The sequence below is a fragment of the Ambystoma mexicanum genome, chromosome 10 (genome assembly GCF_040938575.1).
Source record: "Ambystoma mexicanum isolate Mex_15411 chromosome 10, UKY_AmexF1_1, whole genome shotgun sequence".
Taxonomy (NCBI): domain Eukaryota; kingdom Metazoa; phylum Chordata; class Amphibia; order Caudata; family Ambystomatidae; genus Ambystoma; species Ambystoma mexicanum.
The window spans coordinates 1,496,482,706-1,496,500,778 of record NC_090932.1 but is presented as its reverse complement, the minus strand read 5'-3'; the positions used below and the strand labels follow the sequence as shown (position 1 = coordinate 1,496,500,778).

General features: G+C 47.4%; 1 protein-coding gene across 2 annotated transcripts in view; it reads right to left on the bottom strand.

The window, feature by feature from the left end:
• Positions 1-18,073, bottom strand: part of KNTC1 (kinetochore associated 1) — a 2,501,313-nt gene that overhangs the window by 587 nt on the left and 2,482,653 nt on the right. The gene's annotated exons all lie outside the window — the stretch shown is intronic.

The window sequence follows — 18,073 nt, the reverse complement described above, 5'->3', positions numbered from 1 at the left end:
CTAACACATCTGCATCGTCAGAGGCAAGCTCGCTCGAATGTTTCACTAGGTTTAACACAACATATTGCTTTGTTTAACAATTACATTGTTAAAGTACATGGCTCCAAGGCAGGTTTAAAATAACCAAATCTTAAGAGGTCACTTTTACTTTTCAGCCACCCCAAGGACAAGTAGATTTTTTTGTTAGAAACACATAGGCCAAAAAGCATTTTGTGAGTAAGAATTTGGATGAAAACACATTATTTTCTATGGTACATTTCATAAATATGAGTTCCGAAAAATATTTAATAATTCTAAAGAATAATACAATGGTCAAAATAACCCCAGTAGAAAAATGAAAGACCATTTAGCATTTTTATATTTAAATAAAAATAGAAAACATGCTGTAAAAATATATATCTTTTTTGGCATTTGTATAATTGAAAAATTGTTCAAGCCATGGCAGGTGTGGTTTATGTAGTGGGGCCCGTATTTAATGGAAAATGTAAAATTAACTTTTGGTTTCAACTTCAACCACTAAATGGAGAACCCAATTTCTATTGTTCTTCTGTTTTTACTTATGAAATTGAAAAATGAAAAAATATGCAGACATTTTTTTTCAGAGTTCCTGAAAATGCTTTGAAACATTCTGAATTTCAAACATATTTTGACAATTTTTTTTAGATTCATCGAGCAACACACAGTTCAAAGAACACCACATTACTTACCTTCTCAGTAATGTTTTTTTATCAACTGCCATTGGAAAAAATGTTGTGGCACAGCGGGGGGGGGGGGGGGGGGAAGGGGGAGAGGGGATGTGTTACGATGCGGACTCACCTCTAGGCCATCAACTCCAGAGCTCCTGAAGGGATGCCAGCAGTCTCATATTTAGAACAGACCGTGCACAGTGTCCTCTCAATTTTCCCTTGCTCAGCAGCAAAGGAAAGAGCAGAATTAGAAAAAAGTACAAGCTCCTTCCATATGGGGCGGGGCAGGAGGACGAAGGAATGTGGGAGGAGAAACCAATAGAAGAAAGAACATTACCAAAGCTAAGTAATGAACAAATTACTTCACTCTCGGTAATGTTGTTTTTGATGGGTGTTTGTCCTACAGGTATCTCCATTATGATATTCTTATCGACAGCCTCAGCTACTTTAAGAGAAGCAGTTGATGCCACTAAGCGTCAGCTCCACTTGGCGTCATTACACACCCAACGTGGGACATGTCGGTGTCATTGTATATGGCACTGATGAACCCCATGATTTCAGTTTGGCTCTTTTCTCCTAGCACTTATCCACTGAGGGACCACAGAATAGATGAGGTGAGTCCTCCGCCAAGAGGGGCAGGTTCATGTGGCAATGAGGAAGCTGTGGAAGGAAAATCCATCAGTAAGGAAATTATGGAGGGGTGAGTAATTTGTTCTAATGGATTCCTTGCTCTCATAGATTCCTCATCAATATTTAGACTCCTGTAGCAATATGTAAATCTGTATGAGGCAGAAGAGCGAAAGGACACCACCGAAACCAAAAACCACTGCGTCCTATCTTGACGGCAAATTCAACTAGTAAGGCTTACCAAACATATACAGCGAGGGCCATGTGGCTGTTTGGCAAATTTCTAAGAAAGGGAACAAACCCTTCTCCTCTCCAGGGCAGAAGTGCCAGCCAGGCCTCTGGTTAAATGAACCCAGAGACCTTCAGACACATTCTTCCGAGCCAGATCGTAGCATTCCTTGATGCATCTCCAGAGCTCTGGTTCTCTCTAGGCTGTACTACTGCAACAGCCTCTTTCTAAATCTACTTGCTTTTACTCTCCGCCCTCTGCAACTCATCCAGAACAGGACTGCAAGAAGTTTCCTTGGCCTCAAGCCTAGGGATTGTATCTCTCCAGGACTGAAATCTCTGCACTGGATCCCAGTGGCTGCAAGGATTAAGTTCACGACCCTCTGCATTGTTCAGAAGGCCTTCTGGGGCCTGGGGCCTCAATACCTTCAACTCTCTCTTCCTAAATATCTTCCTTCTCAATCTCTTTGCTCATCCTCCTCAACTCCCTCCGGGTCAGTCGCTTCTCCAAGCAACAAGTTGGTGGTAGATCTCTTTCTTCGGCTGGGGCCTCCCTCTGAAAAGCCTCCCTGAAACTTGCGGAGAACCATCTCTGGTTCCGAAATCAATTAAAGACCTTCCTCTTGGCTTCTGCTTTCTCTCCGCCTCTCCACTGCTGCACAGCTGACAAACTGCACTGGTCACTTGGCTACCCTCTGATCTCGGGCCCAGGTCCCCTCCAACACCAGCTGCACACCTGCACTGCCTCCTGGGCAACCCCTGCACTTGGGGGCTGTTTCTGTACCCCAACAGTCCCCACCAGCTCTTGACACTTGATGTCTGCACTTATCCCTGCACTTGCCACAAGCTGGCTGCACGTTTTACCTATTTTTTTTAATGTATTCTTTATTTTTTACTGTTGATCCTATGTATTGCACTGCCCCCTCCCCTTGCCCCGAACATTCCCTTTCCCCCTTCCCTGCACTTGTCACCTGGCCTAGTAAGATCGTTGTCTTTGTCTTCCCTCTGTTCCCCCTCCCTTGCCTCATCACGCCTTGAAACATTTGTGTATAGGCGCATTATAAATGCCATATCATATCATATCATGTTCCACCATGACAGGGTCTGTTTAGTCACGTACAAGCAACATCATAAACCACAAAAAGCTGGTCACCTTCCCTATTGCTCCTCCTCTGAGAGACCTATTAGCTGAGGGCCGCACCTGGTCTGTCTGATTCTACCGCCCCTCCGTCTTGGAAGGTTGACGCAGATGTCAAAACACAGGAAGATAGATCTTGTGAGAGAAGAACAAGTTACTTACCAACTGTAACGTTCCTTCATTGGATGTTCTTCCCACGTATTCCTCATATTAGATATATTTGTATTTTCAGCTTTGCTGGTTGAGAATGTTTTTTTCCACCAGGGGGCGCTGTGCTCGAGGTTGTGGTGACGATGTCCCTCGAGGGCTGCCGTCGAGCGTTGACATCAACGGCAGTATAAAGGGCAAGAGCCGTGCCGTTGGCTTCAGTTCTGTTTTTTTCGATATATTCAGCTGAGTAGTTAACCAGGTGTTCTTTAGACCTCAAGCTCTCAAGGAATTCAGAGTGCAATTGACATAAACTGTACGGAGGGGTAGGCTGGGAGGGTCGATGAGGAATACGTGGGAGGAACATCCAATCGAAAGAACGTTACAGTTGGTAAATTACTTGTTCTTTGAATGGATTGTGTCCTCCAACGTATTCCTCATCTTAGATAGACTCCCAAAGCAGTATGTAAAAATGGAGGTAGGAGTACTAGTCAATTTTAATCATGGATAGTGTGAAGGATGGCTTTGGCAAAAAGGCCTCTTTGTGATGATGTTGAATCTAGAGACTAGTGCTTCACAAAGGTATGTATATAGGACCTGGTGGCCGCTGCACACATGTCTTGCACCGGGACACCCCTCTGAAGGGCCACTGAAGTTGCCATGCCCCTGGTTGAATGAGCCCTTAGCCCATCTGGAGGATCTTTTCCGTCTAATCTATAGCATTCAGTAATTGCTAGAACTATCCATCTGGACAATGTCTGTTTTGTTACTGCCAGCCCTAATTTGTGTCCAGTATATCCGACAAAAAGTTGATCACTTTGCCTAAATTTAGCCAATCTGGTGATTTAGAAATTGATAGCCCTTTTAGGGTCCAGTCTGTGAAGTCTTTCTTCCTCCTTACTTGCATGAGGAGGAGGCTAGAAGGAAGATAGTGATTTTTTTTGCGACAGGTGAAAGTCAGATTATTTTTGGCAAAAAGAGGGGTTGACTTTAAGAGTAAACTTGTCCTTATGAAAAATGGTGTGAGGAGGCTTACAAGAGAGCGCTGGCAACTCACCCTGCAGGCTGATGTAATTGCCACAAGAAGTATTTTCTTTGAAGTAAAGTGAGGAGCCTTAGCGGACAAGAGTGTAAGGGCTCAATTGGAATATATGTGAGGAATTTTAAAACTAAATTTAAAACCCAGACGGGTACCCGAAAAGGGGTTGGAGGGTACACATTTGTGAGCTCTTTCAGGAACGGAATAACCAAGGGCATTTTGAAGTAAGACACTTCTTCTGTGGAGTGCTTAAAAATAGATGGCGCTGCCAAGTATCCCTTTATCGTGACAACTTGGAGCCCCAAATTGGCCACGTGTAAAAGGAAAGAAAGCACCACAGGAGTATTACATAGGAATGGATCCACATTCTTGTCCTTGCACCAGTTACTTGTTCCTACGACACCGGTACAAGGACTTTGTTGCTGGCCTTTTGGCCGAAAGAAAAATCTCCATTACTTCGTCCGGAGGTCCCAACCCTTATATCTCTGCCTCTCAGAAACCATGCTTGATGAGTGTCTTGACCTCTGGATGGAGAACCCGACCTTCCTCTTGCGAGAGGAGATCCTCTCTTTGTGGAAGACGTATTGGAGGGCAGATGGACATGTCCAGAAGGTTCAGGTACCACGTTCTCCTGGCTCAATCTGGGGCAATTAGGATCATGTTCTCCTGAACTTTCTCAACCTCCCGATTACGTGAGGAATCACAGGGACTGGAGGAAATGCGTACAGGAGTGAAAGTTTCCAGTGCACCACAAACGCATCCCCTAGAGTTCCTCTTGGAGGAAATTCCCTTGAGCAGTACTGATCGCACTTCTGGTTGACACTGGTCGCGAACAGATCCACTTGAGGGGTTCCCCAAAGGGTGAAGATCTCTTGAAGGACTTCCTGAGCTATCTCCCACTCAAGGGAGATTATGCTCTGCCTGCTCAGAGCATCCACCGTTGTGTCCTTCTCCCCGGCTAGGTGAACTGCCGACAGAGAGATTCCTTCTTGTCCCGGAAGGATAGCTCAGTGGCAACATGCTCGCCTTGGAAGCAAGACAACACGAAGCAACACAGGTTCGATCCCCGGGTCCGCGCTTAGAAACCTCTGGGTATTAAGCGTGTTATAAATAACCCATCATATCATATCATATTGCCCAGAACTAGAGCTGCATTACCTTTCTGCACAGAGGTAGTGACCCTACACCCCCTCTTCTGTTGAGGTAGTACATGGCCACTGTGTTGTCAGTCATAATCAGGACATTGTTTCCCTGTACAGAGGGCAGAAAGGCCTTCAGCACTAGTCTGAATGCCCTCCGCTCCAAATGATTGATGTGTAATTTGGACTCCGATGGAGACCAATGACTGCTGATTGACAGATCATTAGTGTGGGCTCACCACCCCGTGAGTGAGGCATCCGTCACTACTGTCATCTCCGGCCATGGTTGCCAAAAAGGTTCTCCCCTGAGAATAATGTCCTTACAAGTCCACCATAGCAGATCTTGAGCCACTCTGGTCGGAACCTGCAAAAGATCTGACATATTCCCCGAAAATTGGGACCACTGAGTCATGAGGGCCCAATGAAGGGATCTCATTCTCAATCTGGCCTCCGGCACCAGAAAAATGCAGGATGCCATGAGGCCAAGCAACCTCAGAAAGTATCCAGGTCTGCTCCGATGAATTTGAGTCTTTGGAATGGTATCATATTTGACTTCTTGTAATTGAGGGAAAAGCCCAGTCTGTGCAAGAAGTGGCAGGTCATAGTCAGATGTTCCAGGGCCCGTTCGGGTGAACTCGGGCTGATTAACAAGTCGTCCAGGTAAGGGTAGACGTGAATCCCCCCCTCTCCTGAAACTCATTGTCACTATAGCCATCAGCTTGGTGAAAACCCTTGGGCGGAGGTCAGCCCAAATGGCAGAACTCGAAACTGATAGTGAGAACCACCAATCGCGCACCTCAGGTACTTTCTGTGCTTGAGATAGATCAGCACATGAAAGTAAGCATCCTGAAGGTCCAATGATACCAACCAGTCTTGGAGTTGGAGAGCCTGAAGGATCTGAGAAAGAGTTACCATCTTGAGCTTGTCCTTCCTGAGGAACTTGTTCAAGTGTCTTAAGTCCAAAATGGGTCTAAATCCTCTGTCCTTCTTTGGAATGAGAAAGTAAGGGGAGTACCAACCCTTGTTCCTCTCTGCTACAGGTACATGTTCTATTGCACCTTTCTCTAGGAGGGTTAAAATCTCCTGCAAAAGGAGCGGGTCTGTAATTTTGACAGAGTTGGCTCCCGGTAGATGATCCTGAGGCCTTTGTTGAAAAGGAAGGCAGTGACCCTGGGCTACTGTCTCCAGTAAACAAACATCTGAAGCAATGCCCCGCCATTCATTCAGATGCTGAGAGATTGTGCCTCCCACCAGGGTTTTGTGGGGGTAGACCTCAGAGTGGTTTTGCAGCGGCCAAGGGGACAGTTGCCGCTGCTGGGGCTGATCTAGCAGTTTTTCCACTTCCGCCACGAGGAAATTGTCTTTGCTGTCCTTTTTGACTGGCCTGTCCCTTCCCTCTCCCAAATGAGGAGTAGAATCGAAAAGGACTCCTCCTCCAGGAAAATGAGCCTGACAAGGAGTATTATTGATGTTGTCTTATAGAGGCGCTAAGTGACTTAGCCGCCGCTTTTGAGGTCTGCAGTTTTTCTAGACTTTCGTCCGCTTGCTGCCAAACAACCTCAAGCCGTCATTTGGCATATTGAGCAGCCTGGCATGCACATCTGGTGCAAAGGCCGACTTTCTCAGCCACGCAAAACCTGCGTAGCACTGTGCTAGACGCCATGGACCTGCTGATGCTGTCAGCAGTGTCCAGTCCTGATTGGAGGCATTTCCCCATAGCCTCTTTTTCATCTCTCACAATTGCGAGAAAACCTTCCCGCTCCTTGCCCTCAGCAATGTGTTCAGCCGCTGCCGTCATACAATCCCACAGGGTGTATGTGAATCTTGCAAGGGTGCAAGTCACATTTGTCGATTTTAAGGCCATGCTGCCTGAAGAAAAAAAATATCTGGACCAGGCATCCATTTTCTTATCGTCCCTATCTTTGGGAATTGAAGGATGTGGCTGCCTGGATTACTAAGCTCTCAGGCGACGGATGTTTTGAAAAATATTCCGGATTAGACGAGGAAGGCCTGCATTTCCCTACACATTTTTTATTCACAGCTGGTCCCGAATCTGGGGTTTCCCATGTGGTCATAACCCTTTTTTGCAGTGCTGTGTGAAAGGGAAGGACAGGGGGACCTTTTGGGGTCCTTCACTGAGTATGTACATCATGTCATCCTGCTTGTAACAAGGGGAATTTCTGTTCCACCCCATAAATTTTATCACCCTATTCATAAGGGTTCTATATCCCGAGTCTGCATGATCAGCAGGGTGAGGTCTGTCAAAATCCACTTCAGGAGAAGTATCCAGCCCACTGGCTGTTTGCAGGCATTCATATAGATCAGCCATCTTAGAATGAGGATCTATTAATTCCTCAGGGACATCTCTTGTTCCAAATTTTACCCCAGCAGGGGAAACGTCCTCTTCAGCGGATGGCTCCTCATAAATGGAAGCCATAGATTTGAAAAAATCTTGCCTAAGCTCAGGATGGAACATTTTATTCGATGAAGTAATGGGTATAGATGTCAGCTTCGACAAGGGGGTCGATTTGGGAGCCGTAATTGTTGGCCTCGACAAAGGTGTCGATGTCATCGTCGCAGGCTTCGACACTGTTGAAGGAGTCTTCGACATAAGCGTTGTTGAATAAGTTGTCGATGCTACCTTCGATGCTGGTATCGAGTAAGCCTTCGATAGTGGCGTAGAGGAGACCTTCGACACCAACTTCGATGGCGGATGAACACTAGATGCCATTTTGTCAGGTGTAACCCCCGATTTATGCACCGGTAGGCTTATTTTGCTTTTTTATAAGGTGATGGAGAAAATTCTTCCGACGACACCCTCGACGACTTTTTCCCAGAATTAGCACGTTTGGTCTCTGACTTCCCTCTGTCACTTCTAGAGTAAGCTAGGGCATTGGCTTCATATGACTTTTTCGAGGGGGTCTGGGCCGCATTCTCAAAAAAGTTAATCATCGAGGCTCTGAAAGCCTCCCATTTCCTCGATCGACTCCTCGATCTTGTTTTCCACGACTTGCGTCAAGACTTACCACTCTGCTCCCCCGAGTCTGTCTTTCTTCTGGAAGAAGACTTGGAGGATTCCTCCCCCACCGCCAGTTTAGCTCTCCGTTCTTTAAGAGCTTTGTTGGTCATTGCCTTAAAGGAATGGCATTTGTCGACCCGATGGTCCGGACCCAAACACCAGAGGCAATTTCAATGGGGGTCGGTGATTGACATCTTCTTCCCGCATTTCGGACACTTTTTAAAGCCAGTTTTTGCCGTGGAAGGATTCGATGAGGAAGACATAGTTTGAAGAACTGAAGTGCTGTTTTCGTGACACGAAGCGAAAGCTACCGGAAAAACGGAACGGAAGCCAAGAGGCGTGGCTCGAGCCCTTTATACTGAGGATGACGTCAACTCTCGACGGCAGCCCTCGAGGGACATCGTCACCACGACCTCGAGCACAGCGCCACCTGGTGGAATTCTTTTTCCGAAACAGCAAAGCTGAAGATACGAATATTTCTAAGATGAGAAATACGTGGGAGGACACAATCCATTCGAAACGGAAGTCTGAAACAACCTTTGGAAGCAACGACAGTCCCGCTCTCAAAATCACGTTCTTGAAAAACCAAGTAGAGAGGTTTAACAGACAACAGTTGGAGCTCTCTCACCAGTCTTGCAGAAGTGATGGCGACCAGGAGAAATCACTGTAAGGTGGGGCAACTATAATGAATTTGATTGCTGGGGCCCAAACAGAGCTCCCATGAGGAAAATTGTTCTATAGTGCTTGGGACGGATGTAGAAACCTGGTGATGTAAGAGAGAAAGATTGGTATGACAGAGAGAATGTTATGGCGTGAGTGAGGAAATGTTTGTAGTAAAGGTTCTAGACTCAGGAGTTGGAGAGCCCCTGCCGGGGTGATGGGAGCCAGTAGTTCCTACTGTGACATCTTAATGTAACTTACTGAAGCTGATTAAAGAAACTGTGCTGGAACCTACCTGAAGTGTTGAGGATCCTGCTTTATTTCACTGGCCACAAGCTGGTCTCTGTGTGAGGCCTGAGACGGACCTACTTGTAAGGAGAAGAGGTTTAAGGTGACAAGTCTGCTGCAGAGGGTGCCGAAAGGGGAGGAGGAACCACTGCTCCCATAAGTAAGTCCCATCACCCAGAGTGAAGGAGGGGACAGCTTTGGCGAAGTTAAGAGGGAGTTGTTGCCAAAATAGAAGAGCCAGGAGAAAGCAAAGTAAGGGGATACTGTGTATCCATTAGAAGTGCCAGGGTGTGGAAGCAGTGTGCAACATCCAAAGAGACCCAGGGTGAAGTGTGGCCAGAGGTAGGGGTGCCAGGTGTAAGGAGATCACCCCAGGGAGGCCCAGGGATGAAGGAGACCTACCCAATGCATGGTGGAATGTCAGGGTGATGAAATGGCTTTGAAATGTAGGGCAAAACAAGCAGAAGTGCCCTGAGAAGCGAAGAGAGGGGGGCGCTGTACCCACTGTAAGACCTTGTGCCATGAGGATTTTCCTTTAAGATAGTGCCCGACGACGTGAGAAAAGAAGATACAGGGAGAACACTGTGAAAAGGAAGGACAAAGGAAATGTAATTCCATGTACAGTGGGTGTGTTGAGTGCTTCTGATTGTTAAGTGTGTCGAGAGGTACTTTGTACGTGTGGTGTGCTTGTTGTGGTAACGGAGGGAGGTGTTGCGATTGGCTTTCCTTCTTGTGTTTTTCCTGCTCGATTGAGATGTATGTATGGAGTGATGTCATGCGTGGAATGTTGCTTGTAGACTGGAATGCTTATGTGTGAACAGTGTTCCTCCCAGGGCAGTTGAGATGTGTGAGCCTGGTTGGTGGGAGCCGGTGGGTTCCTATGATAGTATTTCCTAAACCCCTGATGAACCTGACAACATCTGATGTAACTGAAGTACCTGAATAAAGCAACTGAAGATTAACCAACAACTACAACTTGACAGCGTATCCTTTTTATGTATAATACCTGAAACCTTGTCATAACATTTTTGCGACGAGGACTGGTCTTGGAGAGGACCTTGGATGGACCCTGAAATGGACAGGTACACTTTGTTTGTTGTCTAGGGAAAGGAGAGAGGAGATACTGCTGCGGGGGGTGCAGAGTAGGAGGAAGTTGAAAGAGACTAAGAGAGACCAAGGAGAGGGAACCCACTGCCCCCCATGAAGAGTCCCACCCCCCAGGGAGGTTTACAGGAGGCTGGCCTAGTAGGCGTCCAGGAGGCAGCAAAGTGATTGCTCTACCAGACACCCAGGGCGGATCAAGATAGGCTGTCCCGGTGGATACCCAGGGGGGCAGCAAAAAGAGGCACCCATGGAGAATTCAAAGAGGCTGCCCTGGTAGGCACCCAAGAGGCAACAAGATTGTGTCCTGTCAACCCAGGGAAGTCTTGGAGCTGCCCTGGTAGACATCCAGTGACAGGCAAAGGTAGTTACTGAAGAGTAGGAGCCAGGTGCCAACTGCCCATGGTGCCAGAGGCAGTTTGCAGTAGCGCTTCTGCTTTAATGTGGCGAGTGCTGAGAAAGTCTCAGCGAGGAGGAGTTCTGCCCACAGTGTCAGCAGCACGGTCTGCCTGATGTTTGGAGCCTCGGGTCTCACCAGTGCCACAGTGTTCGTTGCGGGATGTTTTGACTAATGATATTTTACTGTTTATCAGATAATTTTTGACATCATACTGGTTACCAGCTAATGAGGAGAACTGTAATTTTGATGTCCGAAACAAAGTGCCCCTTGCAGTCTGCTGTGGTCTAATGGTGTTATGACACGCGAGCCGCAGAGCAGCTGAGGTGACGGTTGGGCCGCAGAGATCTGAGCGGCTTTGTCTCTGCCTCTACAATGATGTCGTCAGCTGTGTGGCTGTCAGTGCTGGCGATTCTGCTGGAACATTTAGGAGTGTTTTAACGATTACCAGTGTAGAATGTTCTCAAGTAGGCTCTGGTGCGGGTGATTACGGCAAGAGCGATGATTCAAAGCGACTGCAGCGCATGTTTGAATGGTTAAGGACTCAGGCGTAGAGTCTGTGGTACATTGTGTATGAAGCCATGTGTTTTGAGGTTGGTGTAGTGACCAGTTGCGGCTGGTCAGCTCTCTCTCTGGTGTAGAGTGTGTGGTGCATGGTGTTTGTATCCACGTGATTTGTGTGTAGTGTCAAGTTGAGGCTAGTCTCGAGACTCTGTTGTAAAGTTTGTGGGTATGCAGCCACAGGAGTTTGTTGTGGTTAGTGACCAGCAGTGGCTGGTTGAGAATGGCTTAGTGCTGTGTCCAGTGGTGTGGTTGGGCATTTGGATGTAGGCCTTCTTGATAGTGGTGTGGTCTGTGTGGACATCAGGATGTGTCTGTTCTGTTTTGCTAGTACCCCACCTGGCATCTATTATTGTTGTTTTAATCTTATGGTTGCTTCTGCAATCAGCCTGGTTTAGTTTTCTGGATGGTTCTGGGAGCGTGGTCAACCCCAACATCTGTGGCATTGCCCAGCCGGTCTGGTTTGCTTAGTTTTGAGGGGTTGGGTGTCTGGCCAACACTTTGAGGCCGCATGCTAGTGGTTTGGTTGCTGGTTTGAGTGTTGGAATGGGTCAGGTGAGTGTGAGTGCGTTTGGTAGTGGAGTAGGCGCCTGATCATTTTGTTGCCTTGGTTTTATGAGCTGTTTTAGTGGGTTAGAGATGTCACTTGTAGGTGTTGTAGCGAGCCTAGTGCCAGCCCGTATAGGTGGCCGCTGAGTGGTCTGGGCCTTGCCATGTTTCACAGCTTGGCAAAGTAAACTTTTCTCAAGACTTTGATGAACCTGGACAGGTTGCCATACAGTTTCTGGCGAATAGTATGGAGGGTTTTATCTTGAGGGATATAATTGGAGCCCTGCTTAAGGCTATAGAGTGGGGGCCAGAGAAATTGGTGCCTCACTGCCCTGTGTCAGAGTAGCCCTTCTAAATGCTTCAGTGAGGATGGCCTAGTGTCTCCTCACCTAACCCCACACCAGCAAGGTAAGCTGGAGAGTTTGCAGAGGCAACCTCCCCCCTTGATGTCACCCTTTATAACAGGATGGTGTGAACCAGACTGTATAGTGGGAATAAGTGAACCCACCACGTTTGGGTATTGTGGTGGTTCAGAATCAAGAGAAAGTTCTGAGAGTTTGTGTGAGATCCACCCTGTGTTGGAACAAAGAGTGTCTGGGCATTCTAGCCATCAAGAATTCAGTTCTGAGGAACTGGAGAGATATACAGGTAAAGCGAGTTTTGGATTCTGTATGGACACTAAAGCTCTGTGTTCTGTCCCCAAGACAGAAGTACACTCTACACTAAGAGCTAACACTTTAGTGGAGCAGCTCTGTATTGAAAAGTACAACTGCGGTTATGATCTCTCTGCAGGGTATGGCAACATATCCCTGTCAGTCTGCGCTGAGGAGGAGACAGCAGTTTCAGCCTTTTCAGAGCTTTACTTCAGTGTATGGAGTCCTGGATTGGTGTCATGATTCCTGCCCCTCATGTCTAAGATGTCAGGCTGGAGCCAGGCCACAATCACCTACATGGCCCTCAAGGGCCTCTCCATCCCTCCAAAGACCCACTTGGAGTCAGACTTGGTGCTTGTGGCACCAGACTCACTCACTCCCATAGGATAAAATTGGGGATTGGACTTGTAGTGCATTGATGGGGACAAGATGGATGCCCCCAAATATATTGGTTCCAAGAACTGCATGTGCAGTCTAGTCTTTTGGGTGTGGTTCAGCCCAGAGACACCTGGGATACCCAGAGACTATTTAAGCCACGCCCAGGCTGAGAAACATGCTTTGTGTTTTCTGCACCTGCAGCGTAACACTCACCGTGTTCGGATCGGTCTCCAGTAGGCCTGCATCTTTCTTATGTGTTCAGCTCCTGCAAGAACAAGAACACTGTTAGGAACAGCCTTACCTTGCAGCGCTTCTGCCCATCATTCATCGCTTCTTCTGTTCTGCTGGCATCTTCGGCGGTGTCATTCCCATCCCGGCATGCCGCATGCCTAAGGAAAAGGGAAAAGAACAGCAAAAAGGCATTAGTAAGCATTCAGCAAATCTTCGCTTATTTTTAAAGACTGTACGAGCTTCAAACGCTTACCTGAATCCCAGCCGCTCTGGGGGAACTCTGTCTCCGGAACTCCTCATCCATCTGCAAGAGGGAAAAGACACTGCAGATTAGTGTGGAAACACCTAGAGGCGCCACATACCGCGCTTACCGCATTTCTTCTTCATAACCAGCATCCACGCTGAAAACGTAGCGGCACCTAAAAGACACAGAAAAAGAACTCAGTTCAATACAAATACGAAAGGGTTGCATCGCGCTCTCACTCTCCTTCAGTGCTACTCATCTCAGCAGCACGTCGCCATCCCCGGATGAAGGCCATCATCTAAGGAAGGAAAGGAACAAAGTTAAAGAACTGTTCAAAAGACTCATTATACTTACCTGTCGGACGCTTGCCAGTGAATTAACTAGGCAGCAACGAGCCTGCATCAATCAACGCATCCCTGCAATGGAAGCAGGACGGAGAGCACACTTTCCAAGAAAACAAGGTGAGCTGTGGACCAAAGGGAAGAGTTGGACCCCGGGGAAGAAGGGATTCAAGCACGCAGAGGCAATAGGGAGTTAAACTCTACCAATCCTGTGTTTCATGCCCTGTCTCCAGTCGAGAAAACTCCAGGGAAGGGTTCAAGGTCGTAAGAGATCATAACAGGCTGAGTGACATCCCTGTGGATATCAGGAGAGCGTTACATTGGTGGCTGCAACTGTCAACGGAGCTTAACCCCTGTTCGGAATGGGAACATGGATCTCAGCAACATATGTCTGGATGACATGGCAGATTCAACCCCCACTTGGAAGGAACTGGCCTGACTCAAGAGACTGGGTGTCAGGGCCTTCATCAGGTCAACTTATTCAGGAAGACAGCCAAGTGTCAAACTAAACAGGAGCCCTTTGCCTTCCTCATGCATGAAGTTGGTGCATGTGGGGACAAGATGCAACCTCTTGTCAGTGAAGTACTTCATGTACAGAACTGGGCAACCCCACTACCCAAGTCCAAGTGAGGACTTTCCTGGGCCTCACTGGGAGATACAGGAGCAAAGTGGCAGCCTATAGAAATATAGCTGTCCCTCTGACTGCCCTCACTACTCATAGGGGACATACAGAGTTTGTTTGGACTCCTGGGTGTGAGAACACCTTCACTGGCCTGAATGAATCCCTAGGTCAGCCCCCTGGTTTAAGGGCACCTGGTTGGCAGAGACCTTTGTGCAGACAGATGCCTATGATACTGGGATAGTTGGAAGACTTTCACAGCTTAATGACAAAGGTGAGGAACACCCTATATGTCTAGTCAGCTACCAGTTTAGGAGTGGAGAACTCGGTTGGCCCCAGGTGGAGAAGAGTTATTTTTCCATTGTGTGGTGCTTTAAAAAGTGGAGGTCCCACCTCCTTGGGACTCACTTCACTGTGTTTGCTCCCTCTCAAACCTTGAAAGGGTTGATAGATGTTAAGTGAGATAATCCAAAGTGGCTCAGGTGGTTCATGAGTCTGCAGACCTTGAACTTCACTATTGGGCATAGGCCAGATCCCAAATGTAGCAATTTTGATGGGCTGTCCAACAGGGATAACCGACTGGAACAGAGGACCCATCTAGGGGTGGATTAGTTCCCTCTGGCCCTTAGTCTGGGGTTGGGGAGTCGTGTGTTAGGAAAGATTCTCTTTACTGCACCTTTCCTTCCATCCTTATGGAACCCCTAAAGTTTTTGAATCTAACCTGTACTTTTTGCAGTGCAGTGAAGCCTTAAGCTTCACTGCACTGGCCTTTGCTCATATGTTATGAGGAAACTGATATGTCCTTCAGGTTATCAGTACTGGTAAACAGCGTTTCCCTTAGTCGAGTTACTATGTTACTACTTTTGGTTACTTTTGTATCACTTGTGGTAAGTTTTTATCATTGCACAATGCAGCTTACACTGCGGGCTACTGGAGGGATGTGTGTGTTTTCAGGCAGGATGTGGGCTGGGTCAGTCTGACTCCAATCCACATACTGGTTTCTGTGTGTCTGAGTGGTATGCATGAATGTTCCCGCCAGTGGTCCTGATTGGACCACTGCTGGGGTGTGTGTGTGTGTGTGTGTGTGTGTGTGTGTGTGTGTGTGTGTGTGTGTGTGTGTGTGGGCTAGTCCTTCTATCGGCTAGTGGGAGTTGCAGTCCTAACACTCATCCCTCACCAGCCGGGATCTGTTCTGCTGCCTCTGCAATATGTCTCTGCAGCCCGTGGGAGTACTTTACAAAATCACAGGATGCATTCACTGCCTTCAGGGCCATACTTACCGAGGTGTACATTTTCTTAGCTGGTGCATCTATTTTTTTAGATTCCCGATCGTCAGCAAATTAGAGGTAGACGTGGCTGGTTTGGAGCTCACCATGGTGGCTTGCAACACTAGGCCTGCTGGCGTTGGATGGGAAGAAAGAAATGGTAGGTCACCCGTCGCCAGTTTATTTCTTTTTGGTAAGCTCTGATTCCACAGTCGGAGTGGAGCAAGGTTTCAAGCACAGAGTAGCATTGGGATCTACAATAGCAGCATTACATGGTAATCCCCTCTCCATTTGTGGGCCTGTCAAGTATGTCCGTGAGGTCATAGGATGAGAGGGGCTTTGCAGGAACACCCAGACCCAAGGTCTCAACCACACACTCAACGGTTCATTGGTATTGAGCATTTGGGTGCCCATATGGAGCGGCCTGCTGCATATCAAGGTCAGGAGATGTGTCCAACCGACTTGCATCATGGAGCCCTTCAAGCAAGGGCAAACAAATCTGCCTGGTTGGCAAACATCTCTGCTAGCTCCTTTGCCCATAGGCCCAAAACCGAAAGGCACCTGGTCCACCTCGTCATTGAAAATAGACTGCATTGTGTCGAAAAGCATCGAGCGAGAATTGGGAACAAAAGAACGATCGACTGTCAGCACTGACATCGATGTTGTATTGGAGTTGTGCCTGCGTCGGTGGCGTTGCTTCTTATGGGAAGTTGACGACGATGAATGGCTACAGCAATATAACTGTTTGTTTTTTTGTGACGCCCGTCCTCTTTTTTGGGCGGGGGACCCTCGGTTTCTTGGCCCGAGGACTTGGCGGTTGAACGAGCTGGAGACTTCGATGGGGGTCAGCCAAGTGCTAGTTTCACTGATAGCTCACTCAACGACTTGGGGTTCATTTGTTGACAAGATCCAACATCTTCAACGTCATGATCTTTCCCGAGGCACCACACGCAGATGCCATGTGGGTCAGGGATTGACATCTTGGAGTTGTAGACTTGGCCATGCTTGAACCCAGATGCCTTAGGAGCGGCCATATCGACAAAATTCGATTGAATATACTAATTATCGCAGATATTACATTCCTCTCACCAGAGTTGTTCCGAAAATCAGCATGCTGATCGCACAGAAAAAAGTAAAGTAGATATGGGGGCATGGTGACATAGTAAATATAGTGTCACACCTGGAGAAGAAGAGTGGCAGGGTCAAGTCAAGAGGGATCGACGGTCGAGTCTTACTACTCCCCCAGTCTAAAAACAGTCCGGGCAGTGGCGCTGGAATGGATATCTATCTTATGAGAAATCTGTGGGAGACTGCAATCCATTGAATGGAACAAGTTACTTACCTGTAACTCCTGTATGGGTCTGGCAAGGATTCACATGCTCATGAATATTCCCAGTCAGGCTGAGAATCCGCAGTAAAAAGAAGAGCAGTTTTGCTTTAGCCTTAAAACTGCATTGCTCCTCTAAACCAATCACTGTCCTTTGGGCATACGGCTCCATCCAATGACAGTTTTCTCCCTGAGCTTCACGCCTGCTGGCCATATTCAGATTTGATATAGCACGTAAAGTGACAGTATGGACCAAGAAGAGGGTATATGCAAAAAATTGACTGAAAGATCGAGGATGGCAAGAAGCTATTCAGTGATTATTTCCAAAAATATATTGATTTCTAATTCTGACACTTATTTAGTGGTGCTGAACCAACATAGGTTTACAAAGATTGTGCATATATCAAAATACAACTCAAACTATATTCAATTCCCCTCCATCAAGCATACTCACTCATTCATTCATACACATTTATTACTTCTCCACATTGTGTTTAGGTCTCATAATATATAGGACCATTTGACAACTTATTTACGAATAATTTTGTACACCCCTTTCTTGTATCAGTGCGTCTATCTGTTCTGCAACAGATGTTTGTAGTCGACACGCGTTTCAGTTGGCATCTGTGGGATTCAAACTATGGCCCTTGGGTTTCCCAACCTTCTTCAGGACAGAAGTTGAGCACTCATTATGCTTCACTTCTGTGTCAATGGAATGGGAGACATCTTCAACTGGGGTCTCGGAGGTGGTTCAAAATTATGGAACCCATCCTAAATGCTTGTGTGACCCAATTGCAACTTGACCGACCTCATCTTCTTCTGTGAAGTCTGATTACGAACTATACCACCTTGTGTTGTGTAGTGATCAATTGCCGGGTGCCGTGGTTGGTATGCCTTCAGCAGCCACAGAGCATCCAACAGGGTAATCCTCTAAAGGAGAAATAAAGACATGGGGGGATGGAATCTTTCTCTCATGCTTGCTCTTACTTGTTTGTGTCTCGCTGCTCCGCGTCTGTTCATAGACTGAGCGAAGAGCCAGAGAGGGGAAGGAGGGAGGGTTTGCATGTGAATTCATGATGGACCCATGCTGGAGAACAGGAGTTACAGGTAAGTAACTGGTTCCTTCTCCAGCATTGGGTCTGGCATGGATTCACAAGCTCATGAATACGATTAAACAGCAGTACATATACACATCCACGGGAGGTAGCAAGGCTCAAAAGAAGCAATACACTTGTCCCTGGAACAGACTCCTCTCAAGCAAACAGGTTGCCTAGCACCGCTCAGCCGACCCAGGATTCCTCCCTGGAATCCCTGCCGAGGCAGTAGAACCTCTTGAAGGTGTGCATGAACCTCCAAGTAGCCGCCCTGTAGATGTCGAGCAGGGGCACACCAGAGTGAAAAGCCGTAGTTGCATCAATGGCTCTGGCGGAATGGGC